The 21,753-nt window shown below is 32.1% G+C and overlaps 1 pseudogene; it reads right to left on the bottom strand.

Moving 5' to 3' along the window:
* Window positions 1-5,869: 5,869 nt before the first annotated feature.
* Window positions 5,870-14,394, bottom strand: LOC125833544 (protein unc-13 homolog; annotated as a pseudogene).
* Window positions 14,395-21,753: the final 7,359 nt, after the last annotated feature.

Here is a 21,753-nt window from a genome sequence, read left to right as displayed (position 1 = left end):
CCTTACCAGAATTCTATAGAAAATTAGGCAAAGTTTCCTTTATTTTTAGGCATATCCTGTTTTTCATGTCTTAGAAATCAATAGAGACATCGCTAACTCAATACCTAATATCCATCAGCAATTCAATCGCCACACAATTATACAATTTCTTCTCCAATTACGAAAAGAAGTTTAAAACTAGTCACTTGACAATACAAAGGAATAATCATGACTCTAATAAAGGACTGACAAATGGAGCGACTCTAAGAGTTTTAAAATAAACATGGAAATTCGATATATCTCTTACCACGCAAAGCAAGCTCACCAGATGCTAACAAATCACACTCTATAATTAATGAAATCCTCGTCAATACCACCTAAGTTCTCTGTAAAAACATTTAGGAAAGAGTGAGATGCTAGCTTAGTGAGTAATAACATTAACTACAATCATTTTAATGAAGGAAAAGCCTGAAAACATGCTAGTATGATAGTCAAAATGATGAAATCAATGCCCTTTCAAAAATGGTAACAATATTTAATCTTATTTGTCTCATGTAAGCAAAATCAATGGGAACTTTTAGAAATAAAATCAGAAAAACACTTTCATAACAAATCTTATATTTTGGGGGCTTCCAAGGACGAATCATGTAATCAGTGTGACCTTCTTCTTTAAGAAGTAACCAATAACAATACACATAAAGGAGTTAAATATTCATATCGGTAAATCCTTACTCGAGGGATAGTAATGGTATGGTAGTTTTATCTTTCCACCCTCTCGCCACATCACCCCTCTTATCTCTCATCTCAGATCGACAAATCTCATATCTTATCATATCACATATCGCATATCGAGAGAGATATTGAGAGAGATCAAGGATTCTAACAATTTCTTAGATTCATGAAAATTATTCACCACTAGGATCGATCCTTCATTTACATTTTTTCCACTAAGAATGTTTTCTAAATTCTTTGACCTTCGAATTTGGAGTATCCTACTACTTTCACGCAATTCACAAGTTCAACAAGCAATCGATATTTCACAATCAAGGCACTATATACTCTTTGTAGTAAAGAGATATGTGATATGAGAGATTATCATTAGAGATATGATGAGAGAGTATCATAGAGAGATAAGAGATAGAGAGAGATGAGTTATGAGATATGAGAGAGATGAAGGAGATAAGGGAGATAAGGGAGATGAGGGTGATGAGAGATATATGACAGAGATGAGAAAGTCAGCGTTGAGAGATATGAGGTGATGAGTAATGAAGATATGATCATGAAAGATAAGAGAAACAAGAGAGTGTAGAGTTGAGAGATATAAGATTTGAGAGGTAAGAAATGAACATGAGGGAGATTCGAGTTTAGATATAAGAGAGATGAGAGATATGAGAGAGATGAGAGAGATGAGAGAGCTGAAAGAGATGAGAGATATGAAGGTTGAGAAGATATGAGAGAGAAGAGAGATTTGAGATATGAAAGAGATGAGAAATAATATATGAGACAGATGAGAATTGAGAGATATGAGAGAAATGAGATATGAGAGTTGAGAGAGATGAGAGATGTGAGAAGAGAAGAGAGAGACGTTAAACGAGATGCGAGATATGAGAGGAAAGAGATAAGATATGAGATATGTGACAGGAGATTTGAGAGATGATAAATGAAAAATGTGATATGAGATATGAGATAAGATATGAGATATGAGATATGAGATTAGAGATAAGAGATAATATATAAGTATGATATGAGATATGAGATGAGTGTTGGGTGTTTAGGGCGTCATGCGGAAGCTTACAATTTGCAAATCATATAGTTGATAAATCAGATAACAAAAACTTATACTAAAAATCAAAATATTATTATATCAAAACTAATATAAAGAAAAACATTGAAACTTTATTGTTATTGTTATTGTGTTAGAAGAAACAAACACATTATTTATAGAGTCCTAAAACATTTTCTTACAAGAAAAGGACTAGCTACTCCAAAACCAAAAAAGGAAAGAATAAACCAAATATGAAAGAATATTATATTTTCCTTTCAAGAAAAGTAAAAACATATATGGTAATGTGTTTGTCAGTTCTTTTAGGAAAAAATAAACTTCAAATAATGTAAGAAAATCAAGGTAAAACCCTCTAACAATGATATGAGATATGAGTGATGAGAGATGGATGAGAAATAAGTTAGAGAGAGATGAGATATGAGATAGTATAGATAACATATGAGATGTGAGATGATATGAGATATGAGATATGAGTTGTGAGAAATATGAGATATGAAATATGAGATGTGATATGAGATGAGATACAAGATGTGAGATATGAGATGTGAGATGTGAGATGATATGGAGATATCAATATGATATGAGATATGAGATATCAATATGAGCTATGAGATATGAGATGATGAGATATGAGATATGAATGAGATATGAGATATGAGATGAGAGATGAGAGATGAGATATATGAGATGAGATATGAGAGATATGAGATGAGAGATGAGAGATTCAATGAGATGAGAGATATGAGATGAGATATGAGATGAGATACGAGATAGGAGACTCAATATGAGATGAGATATGAGATATGAGTATGAGATGAGATACGAGATGAGATATGAGATATGAGATGAGATACAAAATGAGATATAAAGAAGAGATATGAGATGAGATATGATATGAGATATGAGATGAGATATGAGATATGAGATATGAGATGAGATGAGATACGAGATGTGAGATATGCGATGAGATACGAGATGAGATATGAGATGAGATACGAGATGAGATATGAGATATGAGATGAGATACGAGATATGAGATACGAGATATGAGATGAGATATGAGATGAGATATGAGATATGAGATGAGATATGAGATGAGATACGAGATGAGATATGAGATGAGATATGAGATATGAGATAAGATACGAGATGAGATACGAGATGAGATATGAGATGAGATACGGGATGAGATATGAGAGATGAGATATGAGATTTGAGATATGAGATATGAGATATAAGATGAGATACGAGATGAGATATGAGATGAGATACGAGATGAGAAATGAGATATGAGATGAGATACGAGATGAGATATGAGATATGAGATAAGAGAAGAGATACGAGATGAGATATGAGATGAGAGATATGAGATGAGATATGAGATGATATGATATGAGATATGAGATGAGATATGAGATGAGATACGAGATGAGATATGAGATGATGATATGAGATGAGATACGAGATGAGATATGAGATAAGATACGAGATGAGATATGAGATGAGATACGAGATGAGATATGAGATAAGATACGAGATGAGATATGAGATATGAGATGTGATATGAGATATAAGATGAGATACGAGATGAGATATGAGATGAGATACGAGATGAGAAATGAGATGAGATACAAGATAAGAGATAAGATATGAGATATGAGATATAAGATGAGAGATATGAGATATGAGATGAGATACGAGATGAGATATGAGATATGAGATAAGATACGAGATGAGATATGAAATATGAGATGAGAGATAAGAGATGTGAGTTATGAGATATGAGATGAGATATGAAATAAGATATAAGATATGAGATATGAGATATGAGATACGAGATACGAGATGACATATGAGATGAGAGATGTGAGATACGAGATAAGATACGAGACGAGAGATGAGAGATATGAGATATGAGATGAGATATGAGAGATGGGATATGAGATATGAAATATGAGATTTGAGATATGAGATATGAAATGAGATATGAGATGAGATATGAGATATAAGATGAGAGATGAGAGATGAGAGATGAGTTGAGATATGAAATATGATATGAGAGATAGGAGATATGAGATATGAGATATCGGATAGGGGATAGGGGATATGAGATGAAGAATAATATATTTTTTGGAATATTATATTACATTTATAAAGAATTATGAATATTAAATATTTAATTAATGAGAATATGTAAAATAATATGTTCATTGCAATTAATACCAAAAAAATTAACATTCATATCTCGCCTTTTGAAGTGTGGCCCAATTAATATCAAAAAATTAAAATAATAAATTACATATATAAATAATCAAAATCTCAATAACAATAATATATTAGCAAATATTTCAATTCAAAAACTGAAAATAGATAGTGTACATACTTAGAACTTGAATGAGAAAAATATTAAACAGAAGTGAAAATAGTGAGGAAAAAAAGAGATAGAAGTGACTTTGAAGTAAGAAGAAGGAAAAGGAAACAGAGGAAGGAGAAATTTGAAGAAAAAAAAAAGATAGAAGAAATATGTATTTGGTTGGACTTCGGAGTTGTCTTATTTTATTTTTAAAAAAAAATGGGCTTTTAAAGTCGCCAAAGAAAACTAATTTTCAAAAGATTTAAAACAGTTAAAATCAATTGAAAAAGGGTTCAGGGTTTATATTAACATTTCGAGTAAGATTTGAAAGCACCCGAAATGTCCGCTAACATACGATTATTCGGTAATTAATTGGCTAATTATTTTAAGCAACTCAATCAACATTGAGAAAATAACAATTTTTAAACTTCAAATCATTCCTAAGGGGAAGGGAAATATTATAAAGGGGGCATATTACTAAGTGAAATATCTCAAAGTAATTCAAGGAAGAGAACAAGTACTTATTCAATTTTTAGGAAAATATAAGTATTCGATTTAAAGTGGTTATCTTTTGGGGAATTGATTTAGGGAACAACCTTAAAATTAAACAAACAAATAAACAAGCAATAACAATTAAAATAAATACGAGATGAAGAAGAAATTGGGCCCAAGTCTGGTTCTGTCCGCCTGGGCCAGTACTTGGGCCTAATTTCATTTTGGGCTTTTGACCCATTTAGATCTGGCCCATTTCTTCCTTTTGTACCTGTCTTAAACTAACTTGGCAATCTGATTTTTTAGTGGGCTTTAGGCCCAATCCTCCACCTGTTCTAGACTAACAAATAATAATAAAAGACAAAGGGCTTAGGCCCAAAATAACAAAATACAATTTCTGAAATTTTGGGGACTTTTGGGCCCATTTATGCTGCATTTATACACAATATACAGCTGATGTATATCGCTCCATCACGCTGTATATACATCAGCTGTATATTAGAGTATTTTTGGTTCTCGGGACCTGTGCGTCGACTTACGCGGCTGGTATTTCGGTTTTCAACTCGAAACGAACAAGATTTAGCCTCCTTGGCTCAAAATGAAATGCACGGATCCAATGGACTCAATTAGTAAGTGACTAAAGGAAAATTAATTAAAATGAAATTGTCAATCAAATTAAACATACAGACACTTGGGCACCAATAGATAATTGCTCATACATTTACATTGAGACTTGAGGAAACTATGTTCAAAAATATAATGAAACACACCAATGGAACAGAACAATGCAAGACACTAGTGAATCAATTTCATACTCTTTGTAGAGCATATAATACTATTGTATTTTATCAAACAAACTAGCAGTGGATTAAAGAAAGCGTACGACTCATATACCACACTTTTAACAGTAAAGAAATAAAGAAATGTAGTTTTCAACTAATAATTTAAAGAGCCAAACATTTGTGTCCTAAGCAATTAATGAAGAGATGGCATCCAAGGACAACAAGACATTACAGTAAGCTTAGCATGATTCTTTACACTTTACAAATTGAAGAAATTATCCTAAAACACATATAAAAAATGAAACAAGAGAATACACACTAATTTAACACAAAGCTTCACAAAATCCATCTCAAAACAAACACCTTATAACATAATAAACCCACTTTATACCCACACTAAGTCACTGTAATCGCCAAGAGAAAACAAATATAGTTTTCCAACAATGATTAACAGAAAGCAATCAGGCTAAGACATGCTTCCTATGACTGGAAAACGACATCACTGAATTCAAAGGAGCACAAGTAAACAAAATCTTCCTTCTTAACATACAGCAAATAGCGACTAGTAAGGAATAAATGGAAACTAAACTTCACAAAGTTGAGAACGGTAGCAACTGAGCCAAATGATACTAAAGGAAGCTGAACATTTTAGTCATGAACCAAATCAACATATAATATCAACAAAGTATGACAGAAAAATACATAATTTCTAGACATGACCGAGAATAGGACTTTATTGCTTGCAACTTCATAAAAGGGAGTAAAGGGAGGGATAGACAGTCTTAGCAAGGTTAACAAATATACAACACAAGCTTAAGGCGCAAACTCGAAAAGAACAACGAACAGAGGGGGGTACAACCACGAACTCGAAAAGAACACAAACAGAAAAATAGGCCCAAACAAGCATTAAATCATCTTGAAAACGAAACACGCATTACTCATTTTAGAAAAATAAGATGAAGGGGATAACTCATACTGAACACATCACGTAAACTCATTTCGAATCCACAAAAAAAAAAATACACCAGACCAACACAACGAATTCAAAGTGGACAACAAAAAGGGTGACGAGTTGTTTACCTTGTTGCGGGCAGCGAACGGGGACGAGACGAGCAGAGGAGACAGCGACCTCTTCCATACGAGTTCCGACTCGAGCAGCAACCAAGAAATCCAAACAAAACCCGGACAAGGAACTTCCAGAAAATTTAGAGTTTAAATTGCTAAACAGAGTTTATAGTACAAGCTCTGAGTTGATCAGTGTCTGTATTACCCCACGAACAAAATTTTGAAACAGGAAAAGACATGTAAATGTAAGTTAAAACAAATGACTTATCATGTGCACAAGATTTGCAATCGCCTAGAATCGTGCACAAACCTCAGCATAATCGAGATAGTAGTCTCCCAACTGCTTATCAGCCCATTTTGAAATTGGCAACAAGAAAGACGGCAAGAAAGTCAATTCTTGGAATCCCTTCCATTTCAACTCTAGAACGCAAACTCTTCAAGTGCATTCTCTCTTGCGGTCCCATATGTTCCTTTAATGGTATTTTTTTCAACTGTTCAATGACATATTGCAATATCCTTTACTCTCCCGTGATGACAAACTGCAACAACACAAGGGGCATATATCGAAATAGGACAATCACGCACCAACAATAAGCAAAGAGGAATTGATGGAGGGATCAGCTTCAACCAAGTAACCAAATTTGAAATAAGGGTGGGTAACCAAGAAAGAAGAAATTGATGCAATATGTCAGGAATTTATTTACAAACAGTTAACTAAAGAAGATGGAAGCAATTGCCTAACAGCTGATTTCTTATTGGGATAAAAAAAATTACTTAAATTTGCAAAAGTTAAATAATGTGGATCAGGGAGAGGATGAGGGTTTAGTATTTCAGAAAACCAATTTTCAGTCCATGGTGAAAGTTAAGGCAGTTATAAATTATAATTAGACTATAATAGCACATTTGATTCGACAAAGGTCAAATTTCTAAGTTGAATAACACGAAGAGAAAACATCATTTTTCCTTAAATAATACACACATTTAAAATAATCACCTTAATTCAGCTAGATTAAGTTACAACTGTAAGTGACTAATCACAATCTTATAGGTAGTAGGCAGGCTACACATTCTTCAGTTAAGTTAAATCAAGGTTATTTCAAAATGATGGGTAATTTGGTCTTCTTTGGTAGCTTCACCAAGGATTGTTGATATCTGTATTAATAAAAGCATAATACTTGAGTAATCACAAAACATAGTGTATGATATTTTTCCATACAACCTACTGTTAATTATGAATAGTAAAATTGCTATCAAAATTATTAAAATTCAGGTTCCTATAGGTACCACAAACGGAATGCAGATAGGCTACTAAGCAGGGAGCAGTAAGTACAACCTCACATTTGATGCATCATTAGTTTTACACAAGGATGAAGCATCTAAAATGGCCACTCAATACTCAGGACATTCAAACAAATGAGAAACTGAAGTGATAGCCACTCTTGATCACTCCCAGATTCATTTTATGCAAAAAAGTAAACTGACATTGAATGTTAGCATCGGTCAATAAGTACACCAAGAGGACATCAGCAAACCTAACTAACATAAAAAGAACAAAGCCTTCCAAATCTTTTAGTAACTCAGTCAACGAACCACGACTTTCCTGCTACTTCAAGCTAGATTCAAGAAATATCAGTTTCTTTTCGAAATAGGAAATTGCAAGCTATGCCACATATTCCAAAGAGCTTGTGGTCCATCACCACTCAAATAATTGATAAAGAAGTAAAATCTAGTCCAAACAATTGATATACCATCAGCAGGTTAGTAGTCAAGCAAATGCTAGTAATGTTTTAAGCAACTCTAACTAGAAACCAGTATCTTTTTTGTCATTTTATACCTGTCGAAATAATACCCAAGCATAGCAAGTGTAGTGGATGGTTTCTGTGATTCCCAAATTACGCCATGTGGACTTAAGAAGCTCCAAAATTTCTTTAACTTCCTGGTTGGAAAAGATGAAGTTCATAATTGGTCATTCAAACCTATAAATCGATTTCCAAAGGAATGTACTCACATAACATCATCCATTGCATTACTGTTCAGGATTTTACTATTATACACAGAGAACGGGTTATTTTGTTCATACAAAACAACTGGACCTCAATCCTAAGCAAGTAGGGCCTCAGCTATATGAATCCTCACTGATCATAATTCATACCGTTCCATTTTAAGCTCCTTAAGACCCATATTATTTATAATAATTAAATAATAATAATAATAACAATAAGCTCCAGAAGTTCTATATATTTTTGAAATGCATATAAATCTCCTATAAGACTAAAGGACTCCTACAAAACGCAAGACCTAAATAATTACTAACATGACTAAAACATAGGTCCCAACTATATAAGCCTTTTCTATTGTGACCTATTATTCGCTATGTCTGCATGAATTCCAAGAGATTGTAGGTTTTACAAGATTTCCTTCCATGTGATTCTGTGGCTCATGCCCTTTTAACACCTTCACTCATCATGTCCCTCTATTACAAACATAAGTACACAACATACCAAGACTGTAAATCCAATGACCCTTAAGAATATCACCTTCTTTTAAGAGAAAGGTGGCATCCCAAGAGTATAACTTTCCAGTGTAAGAAACAAGATGGTCATCTTTATCCTGGCACCATAAGGCATAGCAAGAATGGCAAGAATTAGAGAGAATGACATTCAAGTGGGTTTTACTGACCTCTGTGAGCTTTCCCTCATCTAAAACATCAAAAACACTGAGAAGTAGATTCTCGTATAATTTGACATTCAGGTGATAACCATCAGCCCAGTGGCATACTTCACCAGTTAAGTCACCTCGAGCTGGCCTTTCTGCCAGTGGCATAGCGATCTCTCTCAAAGATTTTAAACATTGTCCTTTGCATCTCTGCTGCAGGAGGAGGAAAAGACTGAAACAAAGAAATGATACTTTTTATGGCATATCATCTGGTATAGCATCAAAAAGAACCCTTTCTTTGTGATATGGTATCAGGACATGGGTGTTCATAGTGTATGATATCAAAATGTCCGTGGATTGGGAAAAAAATAAGAAGACGAGAGTGCATATAATAATGATGAAGAGCATCAAACAAGCAAACAAGAACAAACATCAATTGAACTAATTCCATGGGTCAATAAGATTTTTTTGAAAAAAAGTCCTTTTAGGAGAGTACACAAGAATAAATAGAAGTACAAGAAGATAAAACATGTCAATTTCCAAAAAATAGACACTTCCTTTTTCAAACATGAAACCCCCGAGGGCCAGGAACAGAATTCGTAACTCAATAGATAATGAACCTCCAGTCTAAAAGATGAAAACCCTCTTAGCAAAACTTTAATTCTAAGCAATCCTATGATTAGACATATGATGATCAAACTTCAAAACAGAACACTCAAGTAAATCAAAAATGTATTTAATTTGTTTGAAAGAAGTGGAGTGCATTTGTAGTTTCAATCCATCTATTTAATATTTAACATACTTATTTTCGGCAATAAAATCAAGAAAATGAAATCCAACTAGGATTACCGCAAATTTACATTCATTGGCATCAACCATTAAGCAAATTGGTAAATCATGATTCAATTTACAATTCCTTTATGGAAAAGAATGATAGGTTAAATTATAATGTTGTTAGTTCGTTGTTTGTATAGATGTTGTAGGGCCACGTGCTTCCTGTCATTGTTTGTATCGATGATAGAGGGACACGTGTTTCCTGGCTCTTCCTTTTATATTATAGGTAAATAAAAGAGATCCCTAAACTTAATTAAAGCTGAAGTCATAAAAATGCAATTAACCCAAGTCATTTCGGTTTGATTGGTTTCTTTGTTTATAAACTAAAAATTCTATTAGAAACTAACTAAACCAACTGAATGCATAATGTTACTCAAAGTCGGAGATGCGGTGTATGTTAAAGCATGTGCACTGCCTTCAAATCCTAAGCCCCCCACTCTGAGTTGAAGCTGAATAAAAGAGTACTGAAGTTCAACTTGAAAAAAATTGTGAAAGTTGAAGATTAATGAGTAGCGACCAGTATTTTCTTGAAATATGCAATCAGACCACTACTTTAAGTCTGAATATTGCATTTCACTATTTTCAAAGAAGTTAACATATTATAAAGTTCAGTATTTGGCTATTTGCAAAGATGCATGACCAAAATAGAATTGCAAATACTTAAGTATTAATAAATCAGAAATTTCTCTTCAGCAAAAGTGGGACAGAGAGAAATGTACACACCTCAGATTCCTCTATCTTAGCTAAAAGAACCCTTAGCTCATTTGCTTTTCGCCCAGATTCCCCAACCCTATAGCAGGATGATTTATGAGCCCCTCCTCCAACATGTTTAACTGAACTGACAGAAAAAGAATATGCAACAGAAATGTTAAATACATTGTCATATGAATTTAGTTTCATAAATAAACAACTTTGCAAAGCTTGTTACAACAATTACAAAGAGGAGGGGAGGTAAAAATTGAATCATCATATTAAGTGGGAAAGACAGCACTTACTTGTCTCTTTTAGTTTCATAAATAAAAAAGAAATGTTAAATACATTGTCATATGAATTGAGTTTCATAAATAAACAACTTTGCAAAGCTTGTTACAGCAATTACAAAGAGGAGGGGAGGAAAAAATTGAATCATCATATTAAGAGGGAAAGACAGCACTTACTTGTCTCTTTTGCCACTTAATATATGACTTTTTGTCGGAAACTCGGTACGTGAAATACAACATAACAATTCCAGTGGGATCAAGATTGTATCCATCCTTTTACCCACTTCTCCAATCATCGCATTAAGGAGACCAAGTCATCGCATTACAGCAATTACAAAGAGGAGGGGAGGAAAAAATTGAATCATCATATTAAGAGGGAAAGACAGCACTTACTTGTCTCTTTTGCCACTTAATATATGACTTTTTGTCGGAAAACTCGGTACGTGAAATACAACATAACAATTCCAGTGGGATCAAGATTGTATCCATCCTTTTACCCACTTCTCCAATCATCGCATTAAGGAGACCAAGTCTTGTCCTGACGTCCATGGCCTCCAGAAATCTGTACATATTAATCAGGTAAGAACCCAGTAAGCATGAAACTGTAAATTCCTAAATAACAGAGTCAGATCTTCAATATCTCTCTTCCCTCTTTTTCTTCTAACATTTCCCTTTGGGAAATTTATCCCTTTTTGTTAGCTATCACTTTTATAATTTAATAATGAATGTCTAGCACTAGGAACACTATTTACATTATATACTCACTACCAACTGGCAACTGGTGGAGACTAGCACCATATACCAAACAAATCACCAACATAACAGCTCAAGGCAACTCTGTACTTTGATAATATTTGAACACCTCTTGGCATAACACCTCAACCTTAACTAAAAGAAAAAATTAAGGACAAAAAATTACTGCTTATTAAGTTATTTCATTTCCTAAATGATTTGCAATGAAACAGCAGGCAAGCTATCCCAACTTGTTGAGTTAAGGGCAAGAAACTAATAAGATATCTATGCCATTACTAGTGTGAATCGAACAACATAAGCTAGAAGTAATCTGACATCTGACAGAAGGTAAAGGTCATTCATTTTCCTACCTCCATCTGGACACGCATTGTCTCCAACAAACTGACCAGTACAGATAAATGTTGTGACTGGGTCATTACATTGTCACTCTTACTACGGCCCAGCCTCCTCATCAATCTAGATGTCTTCTCCTTCTTTATGTCCTTTGATGGTACAATGATGCCTCCGTGCATACAGAATGCGTTAAAGTAATCGGATGGGAGATGTTACAAGCCAAGAAACAGAAAAGGCGGAAATACCCTGAAGGTCCAGCAGCAGCCAGAAGGATCTCATATACTGTTTCACGGAGATCATCATCGCCAATATCTAGGAAGAAATACAGCCTGAAGTATAAGTATCTCCCATCCATCCACGTAAAAGCAAGAAAATAATACATTTTGAAAGAAGATAGTGGAATCTACAAGTGAAGTAGTGTAACCGATCAGGAAATACTGGAATAGAATATTATATTAAACTGTTTTCTCATCAAATACTTGTTCCAGTAATCAATTTGGAAGTTCCTATTACGTGCCAAAACATGTATTCAAGGCTTCAAACATTGTATAAAATCAAAGAATTCAAACATCAAAACGCAAAAGGAAGTATGGATTTAATATGAAGCTCCAAAGCAAACTCTTGCACCCCACCATAGGCTGTTTACAAAGTAGAGGTAAAATAAACTAGTTAAATGGATATAATGACCTCACTTCATTCAATTTCACATTTAACATTTATTGAGATATTCCCCAAACAGACTTCAGACCAAGAAGGTGCCAGAAATAAGTGAGGATCAAATGACATCACCGTGTCACTGATTTTCGTGCACAAGCACAGAACTTAACTTATCATTTGGTTAGGGTTTATGAAAGATGAAATAAGCTTCAGAACAAATTAAATACTATTGCTACTAGGTACGAGAGAAGTTATCACAGAAGAGTAATAAATACTTGAATGTTCGTTGAAGAAAACATTAGCGGGAACTCTTTATGCTTAAAAAGCACCAAATGAAAAAATTAGGGCTGTCAAAGATCAGGAATAAAACTTATATAACTATTTAATAATCTGACAACTAGTTTTGTTTATGATAGTCAAAGGTCAGAAAAACATTAAACATGCATCAAGAGAGTGCTAACTCTTTCTAATCTACAAAAAGAAAAAAAACATATAGGATTACAGTTTTAAAAAACTAAATAATGCCTATCAGCTGGAAGAAGTTAGAAAATCAAAAAAATCACACAAGTGTGCTGGAGATTAAGGTGGATTCTTATGCTCCTAATAAAAAGGGGACGGATATTCTCCCAATATCTAGCTACTATAGAAGTATGCTATGTTCACGACCTTGGTGCATTGCTCGAACTGCAATTAACATGGATGAGAATTGAAATCTATTTATCATTAGGATACAATGCTTGATAGTATAGTGGTTAAATTCCCTTATTAAAAAAATCCATTTATCATTGAGTGAAAATTGCACAGAAACTAAAGCAGTTATACAATACATCTGCATCAATGTTGTTAATAGTTTCCCAGTCATGTGTCAGCACCCTAAGCACAAAGTAACCAGTAGTACAAATATAGAACCAGAGAGAAATCTCGAAGTACTCTTACCCTCCCGGTCTTTTTTTTTTTGAAAATGGTAACCATTACTCTCCCCATCTTTTATTTTACTGGTTATCAAATGGTAACCATTACTCTCCCCATCTTTTATTTTTCTGGTATAACCAGTACTAGGTATAACCAGTACTATAGATATAACACCTTAGAGTTAAAAGACAAGCAAATTACAACCTAATACTGCCAAAATGAAATGGTCACACTTGTGATAGCAGAAGTTACTGGTCCACCATACACATATACACCTATAATAAGTATGCTTACCAGTAGCAAATGACGGCAATCCAAGCACAAGATCAGCAGCATCATTGAGAACTCTTCTTGAATACCTTTGACTGTCAACTTCATCTAGATCATCATCGTCATCAAAATCCTCAATGTTGTCAACTGTTAACTCTTGTTGTTGTGTGGAACTGAGAGACTGAGATTTGGATAAACTGGACAGCTCTTCAAATGGTTCAGTATCAATTGATTCTGACGTTGAGAGTGTTCGCAAAATTGGTGATGTGGAAATAGGGACAGGCAATCTTCCTGGAGGCAAACCCGAGAGTTCAGGATTTGTAGCTAGAAAGAATTCATCATTTGAACTTGCATTACTCTTAATACCAAAAGGAAACCGTCGAAGAATGAAAATAAACATTGATAATAGAACACACTAAATAATGTTTTGGAATAGGTAAAAAGTGCTGCACAACAATACCGTATGGAATAATTCTATGCTGCAGTAGATAAACCTCTGGAACTGGAACATTCACAAATAGTAACTATTCAACAGAAATTAATGCATGTGCAATCCCGAACAAGAACATTCATAAAATAGTGACCATTGAACATAAAATAATGTCTGTGCAAGTCTGAATTTACCATATGAGGGAACAGAGTGTTGTCGTGATAATCTCGAATAGCTTCAGATAGTTCAAGAAGTTCGCCTACTCAAAAAAACCATCAATCCTGACTTGATGATTGCAATCCATTTTAAAGCAAATATGTAGAGGCTATATTTTGTGGAGGACATTCCCTACCTTTTCTTGCACAATTGAGGAAAAAATCAACGCTAACTTGATCAAGATCCACATCATCCAAGGAAACAGCTCCGGGAGGAATTACCACCTTCTTGATTAAGCTTCCTGAAAGTATGAAATTTAATAGTATCCGCCTATCTCTCCGAAATATTTGTAGAAACTCTGTAGAGTTCTCCCTGCAAATACAAACAACACATTCAATTGGAGCCCAATAAATTCTCTACCATCAAATCTCCTCAACACATCAAGAATCTTTCACCTTAAGATTGACTTCAAACCAACTTCAAGATCTATTAATCAAAACAAGGAAAGAATCCACTGGATTTTAAAGATTACTTACTCTTCCATTGCAACTTCAACGTAAACCCACTTGCTTAACAACTCACACTTGCATTCACCAAGGGCGGAGTGGCTTTAGGCCCCCAAAAAATAAGAACCCAAAACCTCCAAATTCAGTTACCGAAGATGCACAAAAAAGAAACAAATTCAGATAAGAGGCAAGATTAAACGAACAACCAAAAGCATATGAATGAGTTACACTTTGGCAAAATTGATAATCTTCTTGGAGGCAAACCCCATAGAAAGAAATCATCATTTGAACCTTCATTACTCTTAATTCCAAAAGGTGACCGTTGAAGAATGAAATAAACATTGAGAAATAAGAGGCTCACCACATTACCCTTTTTTATAAATGTTGGACGAACTATGCATTAAAAAGTTGTACAAATTGAATTGCAGATAGTACTATAAAACTATTCTTGGCCCATTAAAAAATAAGTTGTACAAATTGAATATCAAATAGTACTATAAAACTAATCTTGGCCCATTAAAAAGTAAACACATATACTACACGTGTGTTTCTACCCGTACAACAGCCCATATGCACCTCCCTTTTCCAATTTATAATTATTTTTCTCGATTTTTTCCTCAATTTCTCCATTTTCTCCCTCTCAGTATCCGTTTTTCTTTTTCTTTTTACGGAAAAAGGTCTGATATATTCCTTAACTTTGTCATTTAGAGCTGACATATCCCCGTTATGAAAGTAGCTCATATATATCCCTATTTATATACAAATGACTCACATATACCCTTTTCCTCTAACGGAAATGAAAAAAAAAAAATTAGTTTAATTTTTTAAAAATATATATATATATAATCCCATATGAGTATATTTAATCCTCCTCAAATATATTTTTTTTAACTTTTTTTTTTGTTTCAATGACTAATTTAAATTTATTATTTTGATGGTCAAATTTATTTATGTTTCATTAATATTCTTATAAAACTTATTATAGATGACCAAATTTTTTTCTTCAAATATAAAAATTAAATTATAATATAGACAAAAAAACTAGTTTTAAATTATAATATAGCCACAAAAAAATAGTTTTAAATTTTTTTCTTTACACTAAGAAATGAAAAAAAAAATAAGAATAAGAAAGTCAAATAATTATAATAAAAGAAGTCAAAAAATAATTTATGTATGAAAAAGATTAAAATATACCTTGAACTTTGTTAGAAAAATCATATATACCCCTAAATAATTTTAAAGAAAATTAAAAGTCAAAAATATAAATTTAAAACTAATTTTTTCACTTCCGTTAAATGAAGGGTATATGTGAGCTCATTTTGTAACGGTAGGGGTATATGTGAACCGTTTGTATAACGATAAGGGTATATATGAGCCACTTTCATAATGAGGGGCATATCAACTCCAAATAACAAAGTTGAGGGGTATATCGAACCATTTTCCCTTCTTTTTATACTAGTAAAATTATCCGCACTTCGTGCGGTTATATATATATATATAAATTGATAGTTTCTTATTTTTAAATGAAGTGGTATGTAATATTTATATACATTGATATTAGGCAATGAAGATAATACAAATAGTTTTTTTTCATTTTTCTTCAATATGTACAATATTATTTGCTAAACAAAAACTGATATATTAGTGGCAAGGTAAATGGAATATAAGAGGTTAATTTTGAAACAATAATCTACTGTATTGAATTGAAGATATATTTTATTTTAAAATTTTCTCTATCTTTTGTAGACTATAATCTTCTATGTAGACATTTATTTCTTTTTTGAAACAAAAATTTTTGAATAACATTATCAATAGGTGTAACAAAACTACTATTACAAGTCAAAAGTAAGAAAATTTCTAGCAAAAATAATTTCTATATATGCTTCAAAAAGTTTTTTAGGCTTTCCTTTACAAGTAGATCCATCATCATGTTCCGCTCCCTAAAACTGTGCCAAAGCCCTTATCATATGCTACTAATTAATTTACACAAAAAATGTATGTACGATTGTTGATATAATACTACAATATGTATGATATTTATAATATTTTTATTTCAATTATACCAATTCAAAAATAATTATATGAAAAGTGAAGAAAGAAATATATACTATACAATACATATGCAAAAAAAAAAATAATGAGTGTACTAACAATCAAAATTCATGATTACTTGAAATCTAACAAATATTATAATCAAACTCAATTATGTAATTGTTAAATTAGATTAACTTTTCGACCAACCATACAGAAATAATGCATTTAAAATATTACTACTACTATCAAAATTACCTCAATATCATTGTCATGAAGATTTTTTTTATTGATCATGTATATATACTTGCTTGGAGAAGTATAACGAATACGTAAAAAACACATTCAATTATGAAAGTATAACTAACTACATAAAAATGAAAAGATAGACTTGAGATGAAATATTTCTTATCTTTATATATTCCTTTTGTGTTACAAGTTATAAAATACAACTCAAAAGCGATGAAGAAAAGAAAGACCAACTTTGGGAATATTCATGAACAAAACATGAGTTTATATAGGGAAAAATAGGAAAATACAATAAGGCATTACAAATTAAAGTTTGGGGGTTATGAACATAAAATTTGTGGGAGTTATAGATATTATTAAGAGTAGAAATTGAAGGGTGATGAATTACGAGTAGTTACTCCTTATAAATACATTAAATTTATAATATATATATATATATATATATATATATATATATATATATATATATAATATAAGCAAAATATTAGTATTAGTTTATAATCAGAAGAAGGTAAAATGAATTGAAAATTTCTTGACCTAAATTAGTATAATATTACTTTTTTTTTCCAACTTTAGTGTATATATATTAAAAAGTATAAAATAAAATATGGAAATTTTAAAAAGAGTAATTAATTAAAATGGATTACGAAAGGAGAAGATATGGAGTGGCTTTTCACTTCTTCAACTGATACAGTATAATTAATAAAATCAATGCAGTAACTTATAGACAATGAATTAATATGTGATTGTTAAAAAAAAAATTAATGAAACCTCATAAATAGGATAGGTTATAGTTAATTTTTAAACTAAGAAATAAGAAGAAAAAAATAAAGAAAGTGTCAAAAAAAGATAAACAACAATGGTGGCCTTAGAGAAGTGTCACATCACCTTGTCTACATTTGACTTTATATTATATATAGATTCTTCATTTTCCCCTTTTTCTTTCTCTTTGGTTTGTTCTCTGTTACTTTTCTGCATTTTAGTTTAATGTAACTATAAATTTCTTTCACTTTATTTTTTATTTTATCCTAATTTTTCATGTTGGGTTTCTACCAATTCAATCGATCTTACACTTTGCAGATGAATTAAGAAATGAAAAGTTTTGCATATGCACATAACTTATTTTGGAGTTCACATATTGCGAGGTAAGGAACGAGACGACTGCAATGAAACTGTTTGATAATTATTGCTTTTCTAAAGTAGTTAATTTGTTATGTGTATCGTTTTTGCCTAATTTTGATTTCAGAATTTCTTTATTCTCTTTAATCGGTGATATATTCCTATAAAATGGTAGTATATCATTTGGGAGGATTTCATTTGATCAACTTGGGGACATGACATATGCACGTAAGCATTTAAGTCCATCATTTGATTGCAATTGAGCGACTATCTCACCCACAACTTAACTCTCCAAAAATAAATTTGAGATGTCTTAAAAAAAAATTTAATAAGAATAAAGTTTGAAAGTACGTTAGCTAAAGCGGAAATAATTTTAAATTTTTCAAGTAGTGTAAAGATGCTTGTTTAACTATTTGATATATACAACTTTCTATTACGATTTCATTAGTTATTTAAAAAAATAAATAGATTATTTAGTAACACGTAGTGGTGCACTTCACATTATTGCTACTTTAAAAGTACGATCTTTGTTGCTTTTTGTACAACTATTCTACAATTTATTTGATTTAGAGTTATTGATTAAAAAAATATACCTAAAGTATCTCAATTTTTTGAGTTGCAAAACTTCAATTATCAAGCGTGTGAATTTTCTACCAGGACTACTACCAACTATTTGTCAAAACACACTTCAACTATCAGGTTTGTCAATTTCCTACCTGAAATATCACTATCTTTCCAGTAGGACAATTGATATTTGAGGTTTTTCAGTAGGACAATTGGTATTTGAGGTGTGTTTTTTTAATGATGAATAGTTGTTGATAGTTCATGTACTAAAATTAAGAAAAGAAAAGAAAGAGAAAAGTGTTCTATTTATTCAAATCTTCAATAAGTTCTAATGATATGTTAATCTCCAATATGGATACACATATTCAATTGTAAGGATTAGTCGAAACTTATGTATCCACCTGATGGGAAAAGAACACCTTAGGGAACCTTACCGTGTTAAATTGTCATGATAAGAAGAGTTTCAAATTTGTGGACTAATTATGCATTTATTGAAAAACTAGCATAATATGAAAAAACAGTTTTAGTATCATATAACCTCCACCATTTTTATTTGAAGGAAAACCTCTTGATGTTTACTATGGCATAGCAGATAGGTGAGTTTTAATTTTGATCGTTTTTTCAGGGGGCTTAAAAGTTCTGCTCTACTTTTCAAGAGCATACTTGCTTTTTTATTACTGATTGTTGAAGAATATTCCAGTTTAGTCTTGCATACTTTTCAATAGCATAATTGCTCTACCTTTGTATGTTCTCAATGTGAAATGAAATTGAGATTATATATACATGTTTAAAAATTGGCTCTACCATCTTGTATTATATATTTGCAGGTTGCTATCTTCAGGAGAAAAAGTTCAATATATTCATACTCAACAGGTGTATAGTCACCACATGTACTTTGAGAGAATGATCCTCTGAAGAAGCTCAACATTTTCATACTCAAAAGGCGTATATATAGCCACCAAATGTATTTTGAGGCGTGGAAAATCCTTTTAGATGGATGAAAATGCTCGCGTATGATGGTGTACTTATTTTTTTTCTAAAATCATGTTTGTGTAATTATAATAAAAGTGATGTTATGTGAATATCATTCCTATAGTTTGGTGATGTTTGCCCCTTTTAATTAAGAGCAACTTTCACATATAGCAAACATAAAAATCATATTTGTATGTTATAGCTATAGTTTGCATAATTGCGCTCCGTAGCAACATCGCGTATATTTGTGCAATTATAACAAAAGTGATGTTATGTCAATATCATTCCTATAGTTTGGTGATGTTTGCCCCTTTTAATTAAGAGCAACTTTCACATATAACAAACATAAAAAAACATATTTGTATGCTATAACTATAGTTTACATAATTGCGCTCCATATCAAACATACGAGATGTTTGCTATGGCCATTAATATGTATATTTCGCTATACATATACAAAGAAGCAATTATATCATATGTTTCGGTATACATATACAAAAGAATCAATTGTATAATTTGTGTTTATATAAAGAGAGAAAGACAAAAGAAAACTGGAAAGGGAAAGAAGACAAAAGGAAACTGGGAAGGGAAAGATTTGTATTTGTATAATCATAAATGTATAGGACGAAAATATATGTATTTGTATTTATATATACAAATTTCTCTCACTTTATACAAACACAAACACAATTTATGTATTTGTGTTTGTATAAAGTGAGAGTGGCAAGCGAGATCTGGTTGAGGGGAGAGAGGGGAACGAAAAGATATGTATATATACAATTTTTTCTCGCTTTATACAACACAAACACATTTTATACATTTGTGTTTGTATAAAGTGAGAGAGGCGAGGAGACATTACCCAGCGAGAAACGAGAGTGACGAGCGAGAAATTCAGGGAGAGAGGCGAAATGGAAACAGTTTGCTATGGGTTACAATTAAATCAAATTGTGGTTATAACATTTAATTTGAATTAATAGTTTGCTATTTTATACAATTTTCCCTTTAATTAATGCGAGCTAACTTATACATGTATAAAAAGAGACTAGCTCATATTGGACATGTTGGACCTGTGCATAACACGGGCTTACCTTGCTAGCCTATATAGAAATGGGACTTTTGAGTACGAACATAGCAATGGATTGTTGTACAAAAAACTGTGTAGATTGTACTGCAAATTATGACCAATTTTATTAGTGAACAAACACATTGATTTCAGTTCTCTTTAAGTAACCACATGTAATTGTAACCATTTATCTTACTTATAACATACTTTCTTTGTCTAACAATAGTTGTCCTTTATTGATTTGGCACACCTCTTAAGAAATAAATAATAGAGGAAATATTACTATATTATCCTTTGACTTTATTAAATTTTAATATTTTGAAAATATGTTAGATGATAAATAGTATTTAATTGCAAGGGTAAAATAGACATAAAAGATAAGTTATCTCTAGATTTTTTAATCCTACTACTGAACCCGAAAATTGCATAGATTGCTTTGCTTGGGATTCCCTAGGTAACCAAACCAATTCCTGTCATTTCACACGAAAAATGGTACGTTGTGAGTGTTTGAAGTGGATGAACAATTATCGTACGTAATCAAGTTTCATGTCTTTCTTTTTCTAGCTCCTCGCGGATTCTCTATATTCTCTTCGAACAACGGATTTCCTCTTTCTATGAAGAAATTCTAAAGAATAAGTCCCTCAATGAGGAAAAAAGAGGCTTTTGATCGAGATGGGTAGAAGAAACACTGCAATGTATGCAGACATTACAACTAACTCGTTGAGGTAAAGAAACTGTTTTCGAAAGACCCCGGCTCGAGTGCAACAAATCCAAATACAAAGGATAAGGAAACATTGCACCAGAAAGTTCAATCA

This window comes from Solanum verrucosum, unplaced genomic scaffold (assembly GCF_900185275.1).
Source record: "Solanum verrucosum unplaced genomic scaffold, falcon-dt-bn FXZP01000307.1, whole genome shotgun sequence".
Taxonomy (NCBI): domain Eukaryota; kingdom Viridiplantae; phylum Streptophyta; class Magnoliopsida; order Solanales; family Solanaceae; genus Solanum; species Solanum verrucosum.
Note: the sequence above shows the minus strand (reverse complement) of the source record. Positions and strands in the feature narration are given on the sequence as shown.